At 39.1% G+C, this 20,228-nt stretch overlaps 1 protein-coding gene and 1 non-coding gene across 2 annotated transcripts in view; both read right to left on the bottom strand.

Moving 5' to 3' along the window:
• LOC127790701 (protein ACCELERATED CELL DEATH 6-like) overlaps positions 1-20,228 on the bottom strand; it is a 45,284-nt gene that overhangs the window by 22,220 nt on the left and 2,836 nt on the right. The window lies entirely within an intron of this gene.
• On the bottom strand, positions 14,318-14,424 carry LOC127791269 (small nucleolar RNA R71). The gene has a single exon (XR_008020909.1). It is a non-coding gene; the product is annotated as a small nucleolar RNA R71 (small nucleolar RNA).

Below are 20,228 nucleotides of genomic sequence, written 5' to 3'. Positions count from 1 at the left end.
AACCATGGTGGTGGCCGGCGATGCCAGTGGCAGCGGGAGGAGGCCCAAGCGTTGTCGGCGGTTGGGCATGGTCGTGCCCAGCCCATGTTCGAGCGTTGTAGAGAAGAAACAGAGAAAAGAAAAGAAGAAGAATAAGAAGAAAAGAAAAAAAAAAGAAGAAAGAAAGAAAGAAAGAAAAAAAAAAAGAAGAAAGAAAGAATGGAGAAGAAAGAAAAGAGGGAGTTGCAGGCGCTGGGAGAAGAAATGGAGGAAGAAGAAGGTGAATAGGGAAAGAGAAATAGAAAAAAAAGAAAAAGAAAATAGGAGAAAAGAAAAGAAATAGAGAAAAAATAGAAAAATCTTGAAAAATTCTAGAAAATAGGAAATTATATTTCGGTAATATCCTGAAGATTTTGGTGAGAAAAATGGCTCGGGCACGAGTTTCAAGGATAGGGCACCCATATCGAGGAAATCGGAGATGCTGAGTTAAGGTGAATAAAATTCCCTAGAAAATTTTAGAAATTCAAGAATATTATTTTATGAATTTTCATAGTGAAATATTTGAGAAAATATTTTAGAAATATTTATTTTGAATTTATTGAGGAAAAATAGGAAGAAATAGAGAGAAAATTAAAGAAAATACAAGAAATTATGGAAAAATAGGTTTTAATATTTATTTAAATAATTATGGTGGTTAGGATGCTTTGAGGCTTAAGTTGAAGTGACTAGTGCAAATTTTGAGGTTGGCATGCAAATCGAGGCGATATACGAGGCAATACACGGATATCGAGGTAGCCCGATAAGCTTGAGAAGGTAAGTGGTACTCTCCAATTAAAGTTAGTTTTATGAAAAATGCTTGGTTTATGTTCCTCGAAAATGTTTTCATCATATTGACATGCCTTGATATGTATCCATCACTTAGACTACATACATGACATGACTATGAAATGCATGAATACATGTTGATATCATTGATCACTCGCATTTGAGGTCATAGGGAGTATGAACTGGCACCGCTACTTTACCAAGGGTGCACCCATACACCTCAGCTTCGAAAGAAGGGGCCACAAAAATGGTAGGTAGCATAAGGGGTGCAGTTGACACCTGCGACAAAAGATATTGCATTCATGCACGAAATATGTTTTCTGTACCCTTACTTAGATGATTCATCATCTAACTTGGGTTTTGCCCCTGGAATATTCAAACGTTCAAGGTGGAGATTGTAGCAGATACGAGGATAAATGAGGCATGAAATGGCACTTAGTAGAGTGCATGAGAAATGAAATGTATGTAACGTAGCCCCTGCATTTAAGTTCTGCTATTTTAGATTTTGAACATTTTGAGGAATGTTGAAGATGTAAGAATTTATTTATGATTAATATTAAGATAACAAGTTTCGATCTTTGTTTCCGCATTTGATGTGTATAGTGATTCTCTTTCGAGATTAATGTATGGAAATTTTGGGACGGGTTCGAGGAATGATGTGGTTTAACTTTAGTGTTTAAAAGAAAAAATTTATTGTCTCGGAATTGTCCCAATTTATAATGCGCCCGGAAAACCAGGGCGTTATAGAAGAAATGGAGGAAGAAGAAGGTGAATAGGGAAAGAGAAATAGAAAAAAAAAAAAATAAGAGAAAAGAAAAGAAATAGAGAAAAAAATAGAAAAATCTTGAAAAATCCTAGAAAATAGGAAATTATATTTCGGTAATATCCCGGAGATTTTGGTGAGAAAAATGGCTCGGACACGAGTTTCAAGGATAGGGCACGCATATCGAGGAAATCGGAGATGTTGAGTTAAGGTGAGTAAAATTCCCTAGAAAATTTCAGAAATTCAAAAATATTATTTTATGAATTTTCGTAGTGAAATATTTGAGAAAATATTTTAGAAATATTTATTTTGAATTTATTGAGGAAAAATAGGAAGAAATAGAGAGAAAATCAAAGAAAATGCAAGAAATTATGGAAAAATAGGTTTTAATGTTTATTTAAATAATTATGGTGATTAGGATGCTTTGAGGCTTAAGTTGAAGTGACTAGTGCAAATTTTGAGGTTGGCACGTAAATCGAGGCGATATACGAGGCAATACACGGATATTGAGGTAGCCTGATAAGTTTGAGAAGGTAAGTGGTGTAACACCCGATTATAATTTGAGGATAAAATGATATTTGATAAAGGGCATAATTGGAATTTTGAGAAAAATAAGACTATATGGCACACTAACACAGCTTTGACGACCGAATTAGTTAGAGGGAGTACCCTGAACCCTAGATGGCCAAGGAAAATTGTATAGTATCGACAAGTGATTTAAATTATGATTTTTAGTGATAAAAGAAATAAGATCGGGAACGATTTTCGGTACAGCGAAAATACAGCTGCCACAATTGGGTCATATTACCGAATTGTTGTAAACGACGGCCAAAAAGTCAACGGAGAGTGACAAGGACTAGTATTCGATGTATAGAACAACCCTTAAGTGGTTTCAGGTTGAATCGAGTGGATTTGAGGTCAAATAAATCAATCGGGCCTAAGTGTAATTTTCTAAAAATGCCCGAGGGAGGTCAAAACGATAAATTTTCAGAAATTTCAAGGGAGAAATGAGAAGTCCAAATCTTTAGGGTCTTAGTGAGAGTGTTAGAAAGATCAGGGGCATGAGGATAAGGACCAAAATGCAAAACAAAATTTCATGGGGGCCTAACTGTAATTTTTAGAAATTTCGCACGTACATGGCAAATTTGGCCGAGATTTTGGCCTGATTTTCCAATGATTTGGGCAGCCTAGGGTCGTCAGGGAGTGGCCTAGGGTGGTCTAGGAAGCGTGGGGAAGAACCCTTGGCCGGAGATCGGCCACGTGGGGGCAGATTTTGGCTATAAATAGCCAAGGGTTTCGGCCGAGAAGGAAGCACCAAATTGAGCTCGTTTTTGAACGATTCTTGGAGCTTTGATAGAGGGCTTTTGGTCTCTAGGCATCAAGGATTATTTTGGGAGTGGTTTGAAGCATTTTAGTGAGCGTTTGAGGGGGTTTCGAATTTGGCCGAGGGTTTGAGGCGGTCTGCCTCCCGCCGCCTGCAACCGGCCATTTGGGCCACTTTCCGGTGGCCTTTCCGCCTGATTTTGGTGGGGATAGGATCGACTTCTCAAGGGCTTCCGGGGGGTACCGGTTTCGAGGCGATCGGAGCAACCGCTGGCGGCTGGCTAGAGGTAGAAGACGGTGGCGCGTGATTGCCACGCGCCAGTTCAAACTAGTCAGCCACGCGCCCGCGCGTGAGGGCGCGTGAGGCTTCAGGTAATTTCGATTTTTTTTTATTTATTTTAAGAAAAAATAAATTATGAATTATTATGTAAAAATATTTTAGAAAATAGTTGTATAGATATTTATTTTGGATTATTAGAGAAGAAAATGGGAGAAAAATAGGAAAATTATGAGAAAATTAAGGAAAATTATAATTGTTGGATAAATGTGATGATTAGGGTGCCTTTAGGGTTGAGGCGAAGTGACTCGTGCGAAGTTCGAAGAAGGCACACAAATCGAGGTAGGCACGCAAATCGAGGCAAGCATGCAAATCGAGGCGTACCGCGCTTGTCGAGAAGAATTTGAAATTTCTCCAAAGGTGAGTGTTCGCCCCCAACTTTGTTTTGACTTATGAGTGGTTCTACCCGAAAAGACTTTAAGTGACATGTGAATAGTTTACTGTGAATGTTCATCCCTATGGCTTGGTTTATTATGGTTGTCCAAACAATTATTTACACATTCATTGAATTTCGTACGGTAAATTGCATACATTGAGATGTTGATTTTATGCATGTTATGATTTTTCGGCATTGGCTTGTTTTGTGTCGTCCATGTGGGATGTGGGTTGGTAACCTGTGACGTAGCCTAGAGTGACAGCACTCGGGATGCGTACCTAGGATTAATGCTAGGTGACCCACTTGGGACGGGGCTGAGACGGACTTCACCCTACGGGACCCAAGTGGCGGGGCTGAGAGTGGACACCACCCCGGTTGTTGGCTCAAGTGGCGAGGCTGCGAGTGGACACCACCCCAGGTTCCTTTGAGTAATAGCATTAATGCCGAGGTGACGTCGATTCCGAGGATAGTGCTGATGTGACACTCTTGGGGCTAGGGTTGTGTTGGGTTTTGGAATGCTTTTGAGTTGGAGCGTAAAGCCTAACAATGACAATTGGGTGATTCCCGGGTTCATGTGTCGAGGTGGTCCCTCTTAAGCATGATTGTGTTTGCCAATGGGTCGATGGGGTCTTGTCGCCTTTAGAGAGATTGCATTTTCCCCGGTTAGGGTTAAGTGCTATGTGGGATTCTCTTAGGCTGGTGCATGTCGGGATTTATTGATTATGTATATGATTTTTCATATCTGCATGAAAACGTTTTTGAACTCTCACTTAGATGATTTAGCATCTAATTTGGACTATGTCACTGGAATATTCAAATGTTCCAGGTGAAAGCAGTGGCGCCAAGGGAAAGAATGTCATCGAGATGTAGCTGCTATGTTTAGTTTTCGTAGGTTTTGTCTATGATTACGATGTTCAGAGGTTATGTAATATTTTGATATTTTCATGTGAAACATCGATTTGGTTATTGTAAAGGAATTGTCGGTTATATATCATTGAGGTTTCGATCTTGCTTCCGCTGATGTAATTGTTAATACCTGTCTTAGTTCATTATTATTAAATTTTGATATGCTAAGAAGGTACGATCGGGATTGTCGGGAAATGATTATGGCGAGAGGCTTATGCTGTGTGTATGATGATGAAAAAAAAAATTATTCCCGAAATCTCGAGTTAACGCTCGCTTGGGAAAAGTGGGGCGTTACAAGTGGTACTCCCCAATTAAAGTTAGTTTTATGAAAAATGCTTGGTTTATGTTCCTCGAAAATGTTTTCATCATATTGACATGCCCTGATATATATCCATCACTTAGACTGCATACATGACATGACTATGAAATACATGAATACATGTTGATATCATTGATCACTCGCATTTGAGGCCGTAGGGAGTACGAACTGGCACCGCTACTTTACCAAGGGTGCGCCCATACACCCCGGCTTCGAAAGAAGGGGCCGCAAAAATGGTAGGTAGCATGAGGGGTGCAATTGACACATGCGATGAAAGACATTGTATTCATGCATGAAATATGTTTTTTGTACCCTTACTTAGATGATTCATCATCTAACTTGGGTTTTGCCCCTGGAATATTCAAACGTTCCAGGTGGAGATTGTAGCAGATACGAGGATAAATGAGGCATGAAATGGCACTTAGCAGAGTGCATGAGAAATGAAATGTATGTAACGTAGCCCCTGCATTTAAGTTCTACTACTTTAGATTTTGAACGTTTTGAGGAATGTTGAAGATGTAAGAATTTATTTATAATTAATGTTAAGATAACAGGTTTCGATCTTTGCTTTCGCATTTGATGTGTATAGTGATTCTCTTTCGAGATTAATGTATGGGAATTTTGGGACGGGTTCGAGGAATGATGTGGTTTAACTTTAGTATTTAAAAGAAAAAATTTATTGTCCTGAAATTGTCCCAATTTATAACGCGCCTGGAAAAGCAGGGTGTTACAAGTTTCAAAACTGTAGTCTGTTGTAGCCATGTCAATAACAAAAGTAGAATATGTAATAGCTATACAAGTCAGTAAAGAAGCAGTATGATTGAAGATAGTATTGGAGGACTCGAGCACAAATAAGAGGAGATTTCTCTATTTTGTGATAGTCAGAATAGCTTGCATCCTGTAAGAAATTCAACCTTTCATTCAAAGACAAAGCAAATTCGAATTCAGTATCACTTCATTTGTGAGAAAGTGGAAGAAGGAATAATGGATATGCAGAAAATTCATACAAAAGATAACCTAGCAGATTTCATAACAAATATGGTCAATACTAACAAGTTGCTTTGGAGTTGATCGTCTAGTGGTTTGGTAGAGACATAAGAAACATGAAATGACAAGGAAGAAATAATGGTGTGAAAATTGATTGATTCTCAATCAAATCTTCAAGTAAGAATTTGTTGAAAAGTCAAAATAAGGAAAAAGTGACCAGCCATAAAATAAACAAAGAAAACAAATTGAAAGAAGGAGCTGACAACCGCATTTCGTATAGTAGTCGCAATTAAAATAGTAGCCACAATTTTGACAATTGTAGCAGCTGAAATTTCAGGCAACACCAAACGAGTTTTTTTCATGTAAGGAAGGCTTATAAATAAGCCTCCCCAGCTCAATTATTTTCCATCCCATATCCCATTTGTAGAGAGAAAAATAGAGAGTTAGAAAGAATCATTGAGAGAGTTTTATCTTATTTTTAAGAGAGATTATTATTGTTATCTCCTTGTAATTTAGAAGAACAGTTGTAACTCTTATTATTTTTCATAGTGAATTCTTCTATCATTACTTGTAGTTTTTACCCTGATTTATTTGGGGGGGGGGGGGGTTTGGTAAAATTTGTGTGTCCAATTTTTTTTTTTATTATTATTTTTCTCAAATTATTAGTTGCGACTCTACTCTAATTTAATGTTATTTTACAATAGTTTGAAGGAAAATGCATTGTCATTGATGGCCAAAAAATAGAGATTAATTGTGTTGCTGTGCACATCGTCGTTCTTTAGATCGTCGCTCTACTTCAAGTTATCGTGGAGGACTTGAAGCCAAGGGCGGAGCCAAGTGAGGCCAAGTGAGGGCAGTTGCCCCCACTTGGCTAGGTAAAAAAAAGTTGATTTATTTTTGATAAAAGCCCCACCCAATGGGAGCCAAGCCCATCCCATTAGGGCTCCCACTCCCAACTTATTTTCTCTTCTTCTTATTTTTCTTCCTATTACAATCTCTCTCTCTTTCTCTCTCTCTTCCAAGTGTATTTATGTAAATCACCAATTTTGTGAAATCCAACCATTCAATCTTAGATCCAATTGCATTTGACATCAATCGTATTTTTAGTATAGATTCGTGATATATATATATCTATGTATATATAAGCGGTTGGGTTTGGTTGAAAGTTTAAGCTTAAATTTATGAAAATTCAGCCATTGGATCTTGCTGGTTTTTGGGTATGTTGGTCAATGGGGGTAAGGCTGTCAGGTGGTTGCTATTAATCACTAGAAAACCATCTATCATGGTGGTGGGTGCTAACTAATAGTATTTTTCCATTTTGATCAAAAATTAAAAATAAGATCTAAGCTAATGTAGCAATTAGATCTGACCCATTTTTGGATATATTAACCCACTTGGCTTGTAACGCCCCACTTTTCCCAAGCGTGCGTTAACTCGAGATTTCGGGAATATATATATTTTTTTTCAACATCATACACACAACACAAGTCTCTCAATATACATACCCTCATCATATTCATTTCCTGACAATCCCGATTAGGGGTGGCAATTCGTGTTAGCGGGTCGTAATCCTATTGTGTCAAGACACACGTATAACACGTGTCAGGCTAACCCGAACACGACCCGTTTAATAATCGTGTCAAATTCCTTAAACTCGAACACGACACGTTTATTAAACGTGTAACACGACACGACCCGTTTAACCCGTCTAACTAAACGTGTCGTATCGTGTTGTGTCACCTGTTAAACGTGTTATTTAGTTTTAAACGTGTTATTTCGTGTATAATCGTGTTAATGTGTTCAAATCAACCCACTAACCCTTTTAATTAAACGTGTCATTTCGTATATAATCGTGTTAACGTGTTTGGGTCAACCCGTTAACACGTTTAATTAAACATGTCATTTCGTGTCTAAATGGGTTAGACGGGTTGACCCGCCTAAGACATGAAAATAATCGTATCATAAACGGGTTGACCCGTTTATGACCCGAACCCGATTAACCCCAACCCTAACCCGCTTAACTCCGTGTCGTATCGTGTAATCGGGTCGTGTCCAAAATTGCTAGCTCTAATCCCGATTATACCTTCTCAGCATATCAAAATTTAAAAATTAATAGACTAAGACAGGTATTATCAATCACATCAGCGGAAGCAAGATCGAAACCTCAATGATATATAACTGACAAATTCTTTTAATACCGAATCGATGTTTCACATGAAAATATCAAAATATTACATAACCTCTGAACATCATAATCACAGACAAAGACCTATGAAAACTAAACATATCAGCTACATCTCAACGACATCCTTTCCCTTGGCGCCACTGCTTTCACCTGGAACGTTTGAATACTTTAGGGACATAGTCCAAATTAGATGCTGAATCATCTAAGTGAGAGTTCAAAAACATTTTTATGAATATATGCAAAATCATATATAAAATTGATAAATCCTGACATGCCCCAACCTAAGAGACACCCTCATAGCACTTAGCCCTAACCGGGAAAAATGCAATTTCTCTAAAGGCAACACGACCACATCAACCCATTGGCAAACACAATCTTGCTTAAGAGAGACAACCTTGACATATGAACCCGGGAATCACCCCATTGTCATTGTTAGGCATTACACTCCTACTCAAAAGCATTTCAAAACACAACGCAACCCTAGCCCCAAGAATATCACATCAGCACTATCCTCGGGATCAACGACACCTCGGTATTAATGCTATTGCTCAAAGGAACCTGGGGTGGTGTCCACTCTCAACCTCGCCACTTGAGCCAACAACCAAGGTGGTGTTTACTCTTAGCCCCGCCACTTGAGTACCGTAGGGTGAAATCCGTCTCAACCCCGTCCCAAGTAGGTCACATAGCATTAATCCTCGGCACGTACCCGAGTGCTGTCACTCAGGGGCCACGTCACAGGATTACAACCCACGTCCCACATGGGCAACACATAACATGCCAATGCCAAAAATCATAACATACATGACATAAAATCAACATCTCAATGTATGCAATTTATCGTACGAAATTTAATACGTGTGTACGAAATTTAATGTGGATTGAACAACTCACAGTAAACCATTCATATGCCACAAACAAGTTTTTTCGGTAGAACCACTCACCTTGGCCTAAATTCAAGATTCCTCAAAATACGTGCTCGACCTCGATTGTCGTGCCAGGCGCTCTATAGTTCAACCTTGAGCTTCAATGATACCCTAGACATCATATGCATTCAAAGGAAAATAAATATCTATTTTTCTAATTTTCTAATAATTTTCATCTAATTTCATCTTATTTTTCTCTTGATAATCCCAAATAAATACCTATTCAAGCATTTTTCAAAATTTTTCTCCATAATAATTCATAAAACAATATTTATAAGCCTCTGGAATTTTTTGGAAATTTTCTAGATTTTTCTCCTATTTTCTCAAATTTTCATAATTACTTTTCCTTGAGAAAATTTATTTCTCCTTGATTTCCTTAGAATATCCTTCATGAAAAATCAAAAAAACTCATAAAATAAATTCCTTATCCTTCTGGAATTTTCTCAGAATTTTATAAAAAGCCCTCATATTTATTTTCTATTTAACTTTCCTTTAAAAAATCAAAAATAATTATCTCCTCAAGAAATTTCCAAGATAAAAATTCATCAAAATAAACTATTCATTTTTCTTGAATTTCGGGATATTTTTTCAGAATTTTATTTCCTTTAATTCTATCTTTTCTTGAATTTTCTATATTTTCAGCATTTAAAAAATACAGAAAATACCTCCGGTCATCTTCTCTGGCGACGGCACACCAAAAAATCGAAGCGACGACACTAGGCTGCTCCTCTCCCTTAATCGATCCCAATGGTACCCATCTTGGTTCGAAAAAACTACCGGAAGCCCTCTGATTTGGCCGAAAACAAGCTGCTCAAGCCACCCGCCACCGAACTCCGGCGAACCAAATTGACCTTCAATTCGAACTCCGATTGACACGGAACTTTCCAGATTAGCTACCCATAGTCTCACGACCAAAAGCCCCTTATTAGATCCTTCGATCGATCACTCTACAACCTGATTTAAACACTCACGGAATATGTATATATATACTAGGTACCACGGAAATGCGTTCGGAGTGCCGTTTCGGCGTTTCTGAACTGTTTCTCATTTCAGAAATGGCCAAAACGCCCAGAAACGAATTTTGGGCCATTCTGTAAATTGCGAAACGTATGGGGGCCGTTTCGTAATTTATTTAAACATATTGGAAACGCGTTTAAGACAGAAACGTGTTTCCAATTCCAGCGACCAGCTTTGCATTCTGGAGGCAAAAAACTGCTGCTCGGCGCCCGCCCACGTCGCACACATTCCCAAAGGAACACTGCCCAATGCCCATTTAATGCTCATTTTCCTTCTCTTCTCTTCTTCTTCTTCTTCATCTTCATTTTTCTGGTTTTCTGGTTTTCTTCTTTTGGTTTTCTGGTTAAGTTGTTGCTCCTAGTGTTAGCCTTGCTGTCGTCTGTCATTCCTTCAGCTTTCAGTTGCCATCGCTCCTTCTTTCGGTGTCGACCCCGAAGTCTTACCATCGCTCGCTCCTTCTCGGGTCGCTGCCGGTATCTCTCTCTCTCTCTCTATATATATATGTATATATATTCATTTATGTTTGTCTTTGGATTTATATTTGTATGTATTCTATGTGTGTTCATTATTATTTGAATTTGTATGTGTTCTGTGTGTGTTTGGATTTGGATTTGTATGTGTTTTGTGTGTGTTCATTATTATTTGAATTTGTTTATGTTCTGTGAGTTTTTGGATTTGGATTTTGATGGCTTAATTATGTTATGGAATTAAGAACTTGGACGGATGTATCGATGTGTTTGGCATTTATATGTATTAAAGGATTGGCTTTTGTTATTATATGAACTAATGGGAAACAAAATTCAGGGACTGGTATTGAATTCTTTTTACTGTTTTGCTACTTGTTTTTAATTTGCTATAGATGTTGATCTTGGCCTCATGAATGGTAAAACTCAAACGGGAACTTTTCTAGAGGCTTGAATTCAATGCATTTCAAGTGGTAATCAAAATAAAAATTATGTTTTGTCATAAGGAAAAAGGCTTGTAATGACATAAATGGTATTTGGCAATTTTAACTAATCTTTAATGTGAGGCTGGCCTTGGTGGAGGCTTTAAATAATCTTTAAAATTTAAGTGTTATTAACTAAATCCTCATTCAATCCTCTTTTAAGTGTTATTAACTTCAATCCTCGTTCAATCCTCTTTTAGTATTTTAGTCAACTGCTTTCAATCCTCTTTTAGTATTTTCTTTTATTTAATATACCAATATCAAAACTAGTGCTTGAAAATGATAAATTGTGAACACTAGTTATTGACAATTCACTATTCTTTCATTTACTTACAGATTTATTAATTTAATTAATAGGTTTGTTCTTTCATTTATTTATTGATTTATTAATTTAATTTATAGGTCATATGGCGCAAGCTCATTCAACTTCAAGTTCAGGATCTAATAGTTGTGTTGCATCAAAAAATAAAGATGAGGAAAATAGTCTGTTATGGAAATATGTGACTAGAATTGAGAAAATAGGAGAAGGAGGGGGTAGTTGGAAATGGACTTCTAACTTTTGCGGTTTGCAAAAATTTGGGACATATACAAGAGTTAGGGCTCATCTATTAAATATCAGTGGGAAAGGGATTACTTGTTGTAAAAAGGTAGGTCTTGAAATTATAGATGAGATGAAAAAAATTGAAGGAGAAAGTGCAGAAAGATTGTCAAATTTACAACCTAAGCAAGTGCCATTACCGACAAGTAGTGTTTCTTTGGGATTTTCTTTATCTTTACATGAACCAATAGTTTCAGAACTATTAAAGAAGAGAAAAGCTATTAATTCACCTATTGCTAGAGCTTTTGACATGCAAGTTAGAGCACAATTAAATGCTGAGATTGCTAGAATGTTCTATACTGGGGGTTTGCCTTTTAATCTTGCTAGAAACCCATATTATTTGAGTTCTTATTCATTTGCTGCTAATGATCAATTGGGTAGTTATGTGCCTCCTACTTATAATAAGTTGAGAACAACATTACTTCAGTAAGAAAAGACAAATGTTGAAAAATTATTGGAACCTATTAAAAGCAATTGGTTGGGAAAAAGTGTTAGCATTGTTACTGATGGTTGGAGTGACCCACAAAGAAGGCCCTTGATTAATTTTATGGTTGTTTCTGAAAGTGGTCCAGTGTTTATCAAATCTGTGAATTATTCAGGTGAAGTAAAGGATAAACAATTCATTGCTAATTTGATGAAAAAGGTAATAGATGAAGTTGGTGATCGAAAAATTGTACAAATCATTACTGATAATGCTGCTAACTGTAAGGGAGCTGGAGAAATAATTGAAGGTATGTTTCCGCATATTTATTGGACTCCTTGTGTTGTCCATACACTTAATCTTGCTTTGAAGAATATATGTGCAGCTAGGAATTTACAAAGTAATCAAGAGACATATGATGAGTGTCATTGGATCACTGAAGTTCATGGAGATGTTTTGGTCATCAAAACTTTTATAATGAATCACTCAATGAGATTGGCCATGTTCAATCGATTTAGTTCTTTGAAGTTACTTGCAGTTGCTGACACTCGATTTGCTTCTATTGTTATTATGCTTAAAAGATTTAAATTACTTAGACATGCACTTGAAGCAATGGTTATGAGTGATGAATGGGCACATTATCGGGATGATGACCAAGGAAAAGATCTATTTGTTCGTGAATTGGTTGTGAATGAAAATTGGTGGGAAAAAATTAATTACATTCTCGCTTTCACATCACCTATTTATGACATGATTAGAGTTTGTGATACAAACCAACCATGTCTTCATTTGGTTTATGAGATGTGGGATTCTATGATTTTCAATATAAAGAAGGTTATTTATGATCATGAAGGAAAGCTACTGATGAGAATGTAAAATCTCATATTTTACTCCCTTAATGTTTAGTCTTTTATATTTATTTGATGTCTAAATGTACTCATTATTCTTATATTTTGATTTAGGAAGCAAAAGGAGACATTAAATGAAAAATGTAGTTAATTGCGTTTTTTTGGACAGTTTTAACACTGTTCCGTAATTCGGACATAACTCTTTCGTAAGAGCTCCGATTGAGATGATTCAAGATGCTATGGAAAGCCAAGAAAACGATCTACGGCTTTCATATTTTGAGTTTCAGAGATTCTGTCTTTATCAAGGTCGAAATCTGGGTTAAAGTTTATGTAATTGCATAGTTGGAAAATAAATTCATGAATAATGGGCCATGCGCATACTTTATATATTAATTATGGAAGCTCAATTGGAAAGTAGCATCCGTGAGAACTTAAAGTCCAAGAAGCAGCTGAATATATCATGGAGAAATTGGGGGTCCACATATTTATTATATTATAAAGTGGAAAGGTTAATTGGAAGAAGGAAATTGAAGCCCAAAGGGAAGCTGCGTGCAAGTCCAATTGCAATTGATCTGGGGCCCATGGAGCAATTAAAGATAGGGTTATGCGTATATGCTATTATATATAGTCATGAAGGCAGAAAGCAGGCAGCTGCAAGGCCAAGGTTTGTTCTTTTAATTGATTTTGATATTTTAATTTGATTGATTAGTTGTTATTCTTTAAATTGATTTCGTTATACTCAAACCCCCCCTCCCCATCAATGTTCACATAGAATAAAACTAGGCTAGATACTCTCCGTGGGAACGATCTTTACTCGCACTACTACATATATTTTTAGGAGTATATGTTTTATTTTTGGTTGCCTATGACAGCACACCAAATTTTGGCGCCGTTGCCGGGTAGTGATTTTAGTTTATTTTTTGTGCTTATTGTGATCCTTATTTTGTTCTTGAAATTTTTAAAAAAATAAAAATATATATATATAAAAAAAATCACCTTGATTGTTTGTGATATAGCGTAGAAATCTTACTTATTTTCATCACTTTAGATTTTTCTAATTTATTTTTCATGGTTTATTAGAGTTCCCTTGATTGTTCATGCTTGTAACTCGATCTTCTAATCAAGATTATTAGAGAAAACGTTACGCAGGTTAAGGAGAGAAGCTCGGAGAAGTTTTGAAGAGAAGGAAGTCATGGCTGAAAATCGAACTTTAAAAGAGCTTGCCTCCCCTGATTTGAATCAACAACCCTTATGCATAACGTTCCCTACTTTAGATGCTGCTACTACTTTTGAATTAAAATCTGGACTAATACATCTCTTACCCACTTTTCATGGCCTTGCAGGTAAAGATCCTCACAAGCATCTAAAAGAGCTTCATGTGGTATGTTCGAGTATGAGACCCATGGGGGTGACAGAAGAGCAAATTAAATTGAGAGCCTTTCCGTTTTCTTTGAATGATTGTGCTAAGGATTGGCTCTATTATCTACCTTCTGGGAGTGTTACCACATGGAACGAGATGAAGAGATTGTTTTTGGAAAAATATTTCCCAGCTTCAAGGGCGGCTAATATTCGAAAAGAAATTTGTGGTGTAAGGCAGTACAACGGAGAATGCCTACACGAATATTGGGAACGCTTCAAGAAATTATGTGCAAGTTGCCCTCATCATCAAATTAGTGAGCAACTGCTTATCTAGTATTTCTATGAGGGCCTTCTATCCATTGATAGGAACATAATTGATGCTGCTAGTAGAGGAGCTTTGGTGGATAAAACTCCTGAGGTCGCGAGAAACTTGATTGCAAATATGGCGGCCAATTCTCAACAATTTGGCACTAGGCTTGACCCTCCATCAAAGCATGTCAATGAGGTAAATATTTCCTCCCTTGAACAACAAATTGCTAGTCTAACTTCTCTTGTTCGTCAAATGGCTGTAGGTAATATGCAAACAACGAAGGCTTGTGGAATTTGTTCGGTAGTAAGGCATCCAACTGATATGTGCCCAACTCTTCAAGAGGAGCCCATTGAGCAAGTAAATGCAGTAGGTGATTTTCCTGGACAACTGCAAAGGAAGTATGATCCCTATTCGAGCACGTATAACCCAGGATGGAGGGATCACCCTAATCTTAGCTATTGGAATCCACAAGTACATCATTCTGCAATTCAAAACTACCCAAGTTTCCAACAATATAAGTAGCCATACCTTCCTAGAGAACAACTGGGCCAAACTTCTAATTCTGGTATGTCTTTAGAAGATATTGTTAAATCACTTGCTACTAATACTTTGCAATTTCGACAGGAGACGAGGGCCAGTATTCAAAATTTGGACAATCAAATGAGTCAGATGGCAACTGCAATTAGTCGAATAAAGGCACAAAGTTCGAAGAAATTACCCTCTCAAACGGTGGTAAATCCAAAAGAAAATGTAAGTGCAACCGTTATGAGGAGTGGGAAAGAGGTTGAGATTCCAGGGACACGGGCGGCATTTTGTCAAAAGTTAGAACTTTGCTAGGTGACATTACTACCCCAATACTTCTACGTTATTGCACTTAGACCTAATATTTTATGTGACTTATGCATACACCTCTCTTTTTGTTCAAATTGCATGAACACCCTGAAAATTGTTTGTTATTACAGTTGTACCCATTATTTTTGCATAAATTGCACTGGTGACATGAGGTTATACCGTGGTGTGCATATATGACTATATCAATGCTCTCATCTAAAATGCACAGAAAGTCTTGGGCCCGTTTTGACATTCTTGAAATGTTTTTTTTCGAATTGCCAAAAAATATTAAAAAAAATATTTTTGAGTTATTTATATAATTTTAAAAATATTTCAAAATTATTTTATAATATTAAAAATATGTTTCTGTTCACAGAGATGAAAAAAATTATGTCTTCAACTCAAAATTTTTAATTTTTTCTAGAATTTATTTGAACACATCATAGAATTTATGTTTATTTTAAATTAAATAACTATTTTTATAATTTTTTATATTAAAAATTATATTTACAAAAAGACCGTATATTTCTTTTATTTACGTATTTTCCTAGGTTTCCATTTTTTATTTTTTATTTTTGAAAAATGTTATTTTTTTGTTTTCATTTCTTATGATATTTGTTTTTTATTTCCATTTATGCGTAACTTAAATTTTCATAACTTGGCAAATAACAAGGGGATAGATGAAACATGGAGAAAACTTAACTAAAAAAAAATAAAACATAAATGTATTTTTTGAAGAAAGTATTGATCCAAATGATAGAACTCCAAACCTCAATGACAAAAAAAGAAAAAAAAAAAAAAAAAAAGCCTCAACAATGATGCAGTTTACATCTAAAAGAGAAACGAGAGAAAGCTTTGAGGGAGTTCGAATGGATCTACATTTCTTGACCGGTAAATGAAACGGCACAACGGAGACAAAAATACATGTAGTCGAGGGTGAGGTACACTACATCTACAGAAAGAATGATTATGTAGCCTATGAGTGGCCACATTAGATAGTATGGGCTGACATTTATTTCGAGGAGGAGGTAGGTCTGAACGCAAGCTGTGACTGTAAAGATGGCTGAGACAAACAGGGCAGCCGAAGAACCAACGTATCTCAATGGCAAGGTCATGTAGAAGTCGTCGTTGGTAAACCTCGATAGCTGAATCAAAAGCATGGTTGCCAAAGCAATTCCAGAGCAAAATAAAGATACCCCAACGTACCACAGGAACGACAAAAGTTGATCTTCTTTCCTAGTACTAAAAAACTTTGGACGACCGAAACTTTTACCGTCTTTAGTGTCGTCATTATAGCCTCCAGGGATGGTAAATAATGTTGCGTAGTTGACAGTGCCAATGAGAGTAGAAACTGATGATGGTTTTTGGGACCGACCATCACGTGCCACCTCTGCGACTGGACCTCGGGAATGGAACCTCGGACTTGGGGATGTCGGACCTTGGGTGTAGGACCTGCAAGACAATGGAGGGCCGGGGCTTGGATCCCCCGGGGTGGACTCCGACGCTCAAATCAGTAGAGTAAAGCAAGTATTAGTGAGTGAGAGAGCTGTAGAGCTTTTTATACCTGATGAGGACCGGCTCGGATCTTTCAGACTCTGCACAAGATTGTTGACTTGCCACGTGTCAGCCTCTCGGGCAATCCATGTGGCGAGCGAGGCCACTAGTGCGTAGGGGTATTCTTGTAATTTTAGGTAATGCCACATCACTTGCCCCCCATTCCTTGAGCTGAGCTGAGAATCACGCTGAGTTTAGGAGTAACTTAATTTCTAAAGTTATTTGACTGTAGATTTTTCCCAATGTGCATAAGAGTATTTTTAACTCGACAAATGATAATGATGATCTGTGAGACCAACCACCATGCATCGCCTCGACAAATGGACCTTGCGAGTGGAAGCTTCGGACTTGGGTATTCCTAGCCTCGGATCTGTAGCCTGCACTTCGAACTTGGTTATACCTAGTCAAGTTGGGATTTCCCCTGGTCAAGCTAGGATTCCTTAGTCAGGTTGGGATTTCCCCGGGTCTGGCTAGGATCCCTTGGTCTAGCTGATCAGGTTGAGATTTCCCCTGGTCAAGCTGGGATTTTCTCTGGTCAAGCTAGGATCCCTTGGTCTGGTTGATCAGGCTGGGATTTCCCCTAGTCAGGTTAGGATTTCCTCTGATCAGGTTGGGATTTCCCCTGATCAAGTTGGGATTCCCTAGTCAGGTGGGATTTCCTTTGGTCAAGTTGGGATTTCCCCTGGTCAAGTTGGGATTCCCTAGTCAGGTGGGATTTTCCTTGGTCTGGCTAGGATCCCTTAGTTTGGCTGATCAGGTTGGGATTTCCCCTGGTCAGGCTGGGATTTCCCCTGGTCTAGCTAGGATCCCTTAGTTTGGCTGATCAGGTTGGGATTTCCCCTGGTGAGGCTGATTAGGTTGGGATTTCCCCTGGTCAGGTTGGGATTTCCTGATCAGGTTGGGATTTCCCCTGGTCTGGCTAGGATCCCTTGGTTTGGCTGATCAGGTTGGGATTTCCCCTGGTCAGGCTGATCAGGCTGGGATTTTCCCTGGTCAGGTTAGGATTTCCTCTGTTCAGGTTGGGATTTCCCTTGGTTTGGCTATGATCCCTTAGTCTGGCTGATCAGGTTGGGATTTTCCCTGATCAGGTTGGGATCCCTTGGTCTCTTGACCCTTGGATTTCAGTCACTCCCACGTAGAAGAGGGTGCTGGGCTTTGAATTTTTTTTCGGCTGTTAGTCCACCTTCGGCTTGGGAACGGCCTAGGACTCCTGACCCTTGGATTCTCGTCACTCCCTCGTCGAGGAGGGTGTTGAGTTTCTTCCAGCCATTAGTCCATCCTCTGCTTATGGACGACCTAAGGCACTTGACCTTTGGATTTTAGCCATTCCCTTGCAGAGGAAGGTGTTGAGTTTCTTCCGTGGCCATTAGTCCACTTTTGAGGACGGCCTAGGGCTTGTGACCCTTGGATTTTAGCCACTCCCTCGCAGATGAGGGTGTTGGGCTAGAGTTTTTCCGTGGCCATTAGTCCACTTTTGAGGACGGCCTAGGGCTCGTGACCCTTGGATTGTCGCCACTCCCACGCGAAGGAGCGTGTTGAGTTTCTTTCGGCCATTAGTCCATCTTTGGCTTGTGGACGGCCTAGGGTACTTGACCCTTGGATTTTAGCCACTCCCTCGCAGAGGAGGGTGTTGGGCTAAAGTTTTTCCGTGGCCATTAGTCCACTTTTGAGGACGGCCTAGGGCTCGTGACCCTTGGATTGTTGCCACTCCCACGCGAAAGAGGGTGTTGGGCTCTGAATTTTTTTTCTTGGCCATTAGATTTTAGCCACTTCCTCCGAAGAAGGGTGTCGGGCTAGAGTTTTTCCTTGGCCATTAGTCCACCTTTGGGGACGGCCTAGGGCTCATGACCCTTGGATGGGTTTTTCCATGGCCATTAGTCCACCTTTGGGGACGGCCTAGGGTTCGTGACCCTTGGATTTTTCTTTGGTGAAATGTTGGCCTTTGTGAGATTGCTATTTGATGGAGAGAATCTGAAGTCTTACCATTAGTCGTAAAAAGAGTACAAAGAGGTTCGGGAAATTCCCCTGCTCATTGATAAAACTTCCATAAGTTTTGCACATTTCAGGTATACTTAAAGGGCTTACCTTCCATGTCTTCTAGTCGATATGCCCCCGGACTTAAGGATTCCATCACCTAGTACGGTCCTTCCCAATTTGGAGTTAGTTTATTCGCGTCCCGAGGATGACTCATATCAAACCGTCGCAGTACAAGATCTCTTGGCATGAAACTCCTAGCGTGGACTCGTCGATTGTAGTATCTAGCAATGCGCTGATTATACGCGGCTTGTCGAATTCGTGCCAGGCCTCGGGGCTCATCCATCAAATCCAAGTTGCACCTTAGCACTTGCTCAGGGGTTGGTTAGAGCCGAGATGAGGCAGCTCTTCCTTTCCCCTCTTGAGTTCCTGGACTTGCCTCTCCAGGAAACGCAATTGCCCCTCCTACGGAGTCCCTCCTTCTCATAAGGAGGAAGAAGTAGATCCTGCCGCCTCAGAGGGATGGATTTCCTGGCTCGACTGGCGATTGACAAGGCTCCTGAGTAAAAGGAGGTGATTGGTGCTCCTCCCGCTGAGAGGGCACATGCGGACGATGTTGTTCATTCTGGAGTAGATAATCAGTCAACAACTCAGTTAACTGTTGGACCTAATTTTCCAGCCTGGTGAGTCGGTCATCTGGCATTGGATTGGCCGGAGGTGGTGGATTCTTCCCTTGTGGCTGGGCCTCTAGATTGGCACTAGCTTGGCTACGAGTCACGTCTCTTCGGGGAGTCATGTAGTTAACTATGGCCAGGAGCGAAAGTCGTGTGATACTGGTGGAAAGACCGAGGTCCGAGGTAAGGAGTTGAAGTCCGAAGCGCGAGGTAGGGAAAGAAGAGGCTAGCGAGTCTGGACGTCGGCCCCACGATGGGCGCCAAATGATGATGGTTTTTTGGGACCGACCACCACGTGCCATCTCTACGAATGGACCTCGGGAATCGGACCTCGGTGATAAGACCTGCAAGACAATGGAGTGGCGGGGCTAGGGTCCCCCGGGGTGGACTCCGACGCTCAAATTAGTAGAGTAAAGCAAGTAGTAGTGAGTGAGAGAGCTGTAGAGCTTTTTATACCTAATGAGGACCGGCTCGGATCTTTCAGACTCTGCACAAGATTGTTGACTTGCCACGTGTCAGCCTCTCGGGCAATCCATGTGGCGAGCGAGGCCACTAGTGCGTAGGGGTATTCTTGTAATTTTAGGTAATGCCACATCAGAAACCAACATTAACCCAGTGTTCATATCTTTGAGTGCCTTCTCGGCCTTTTCTCTTAAGATGACATGATTTTCTTGAAACAGTTCACCTGGAGTCTTCCCCTCTAAGTTACGGTGATATTGGAAATGACAGGAGGAATCATACCATACCCTCTGCCAACCAAGAAGAAAAATATA

The sequence above is a fragment of the Diospyros lotus genome, chromosome 14, assembly GCF_014633365.1.
Source record: "Diospyros lotus cultivar Yz01 chromosome 14, ASM1463336v1, whole genome shotgun sequence".
NCBI lineage: Eukaryota > Viridiplantae > Streptophyta > Magnoliopsida > Ericales > Ebenaceae > Diospyros > Diospyros lotus.
The sequence above is the reverse complement of the archived record's forward strand: the minus strand, read 5'-3'. Positions and strand labels throughout refer to the sequence as shown.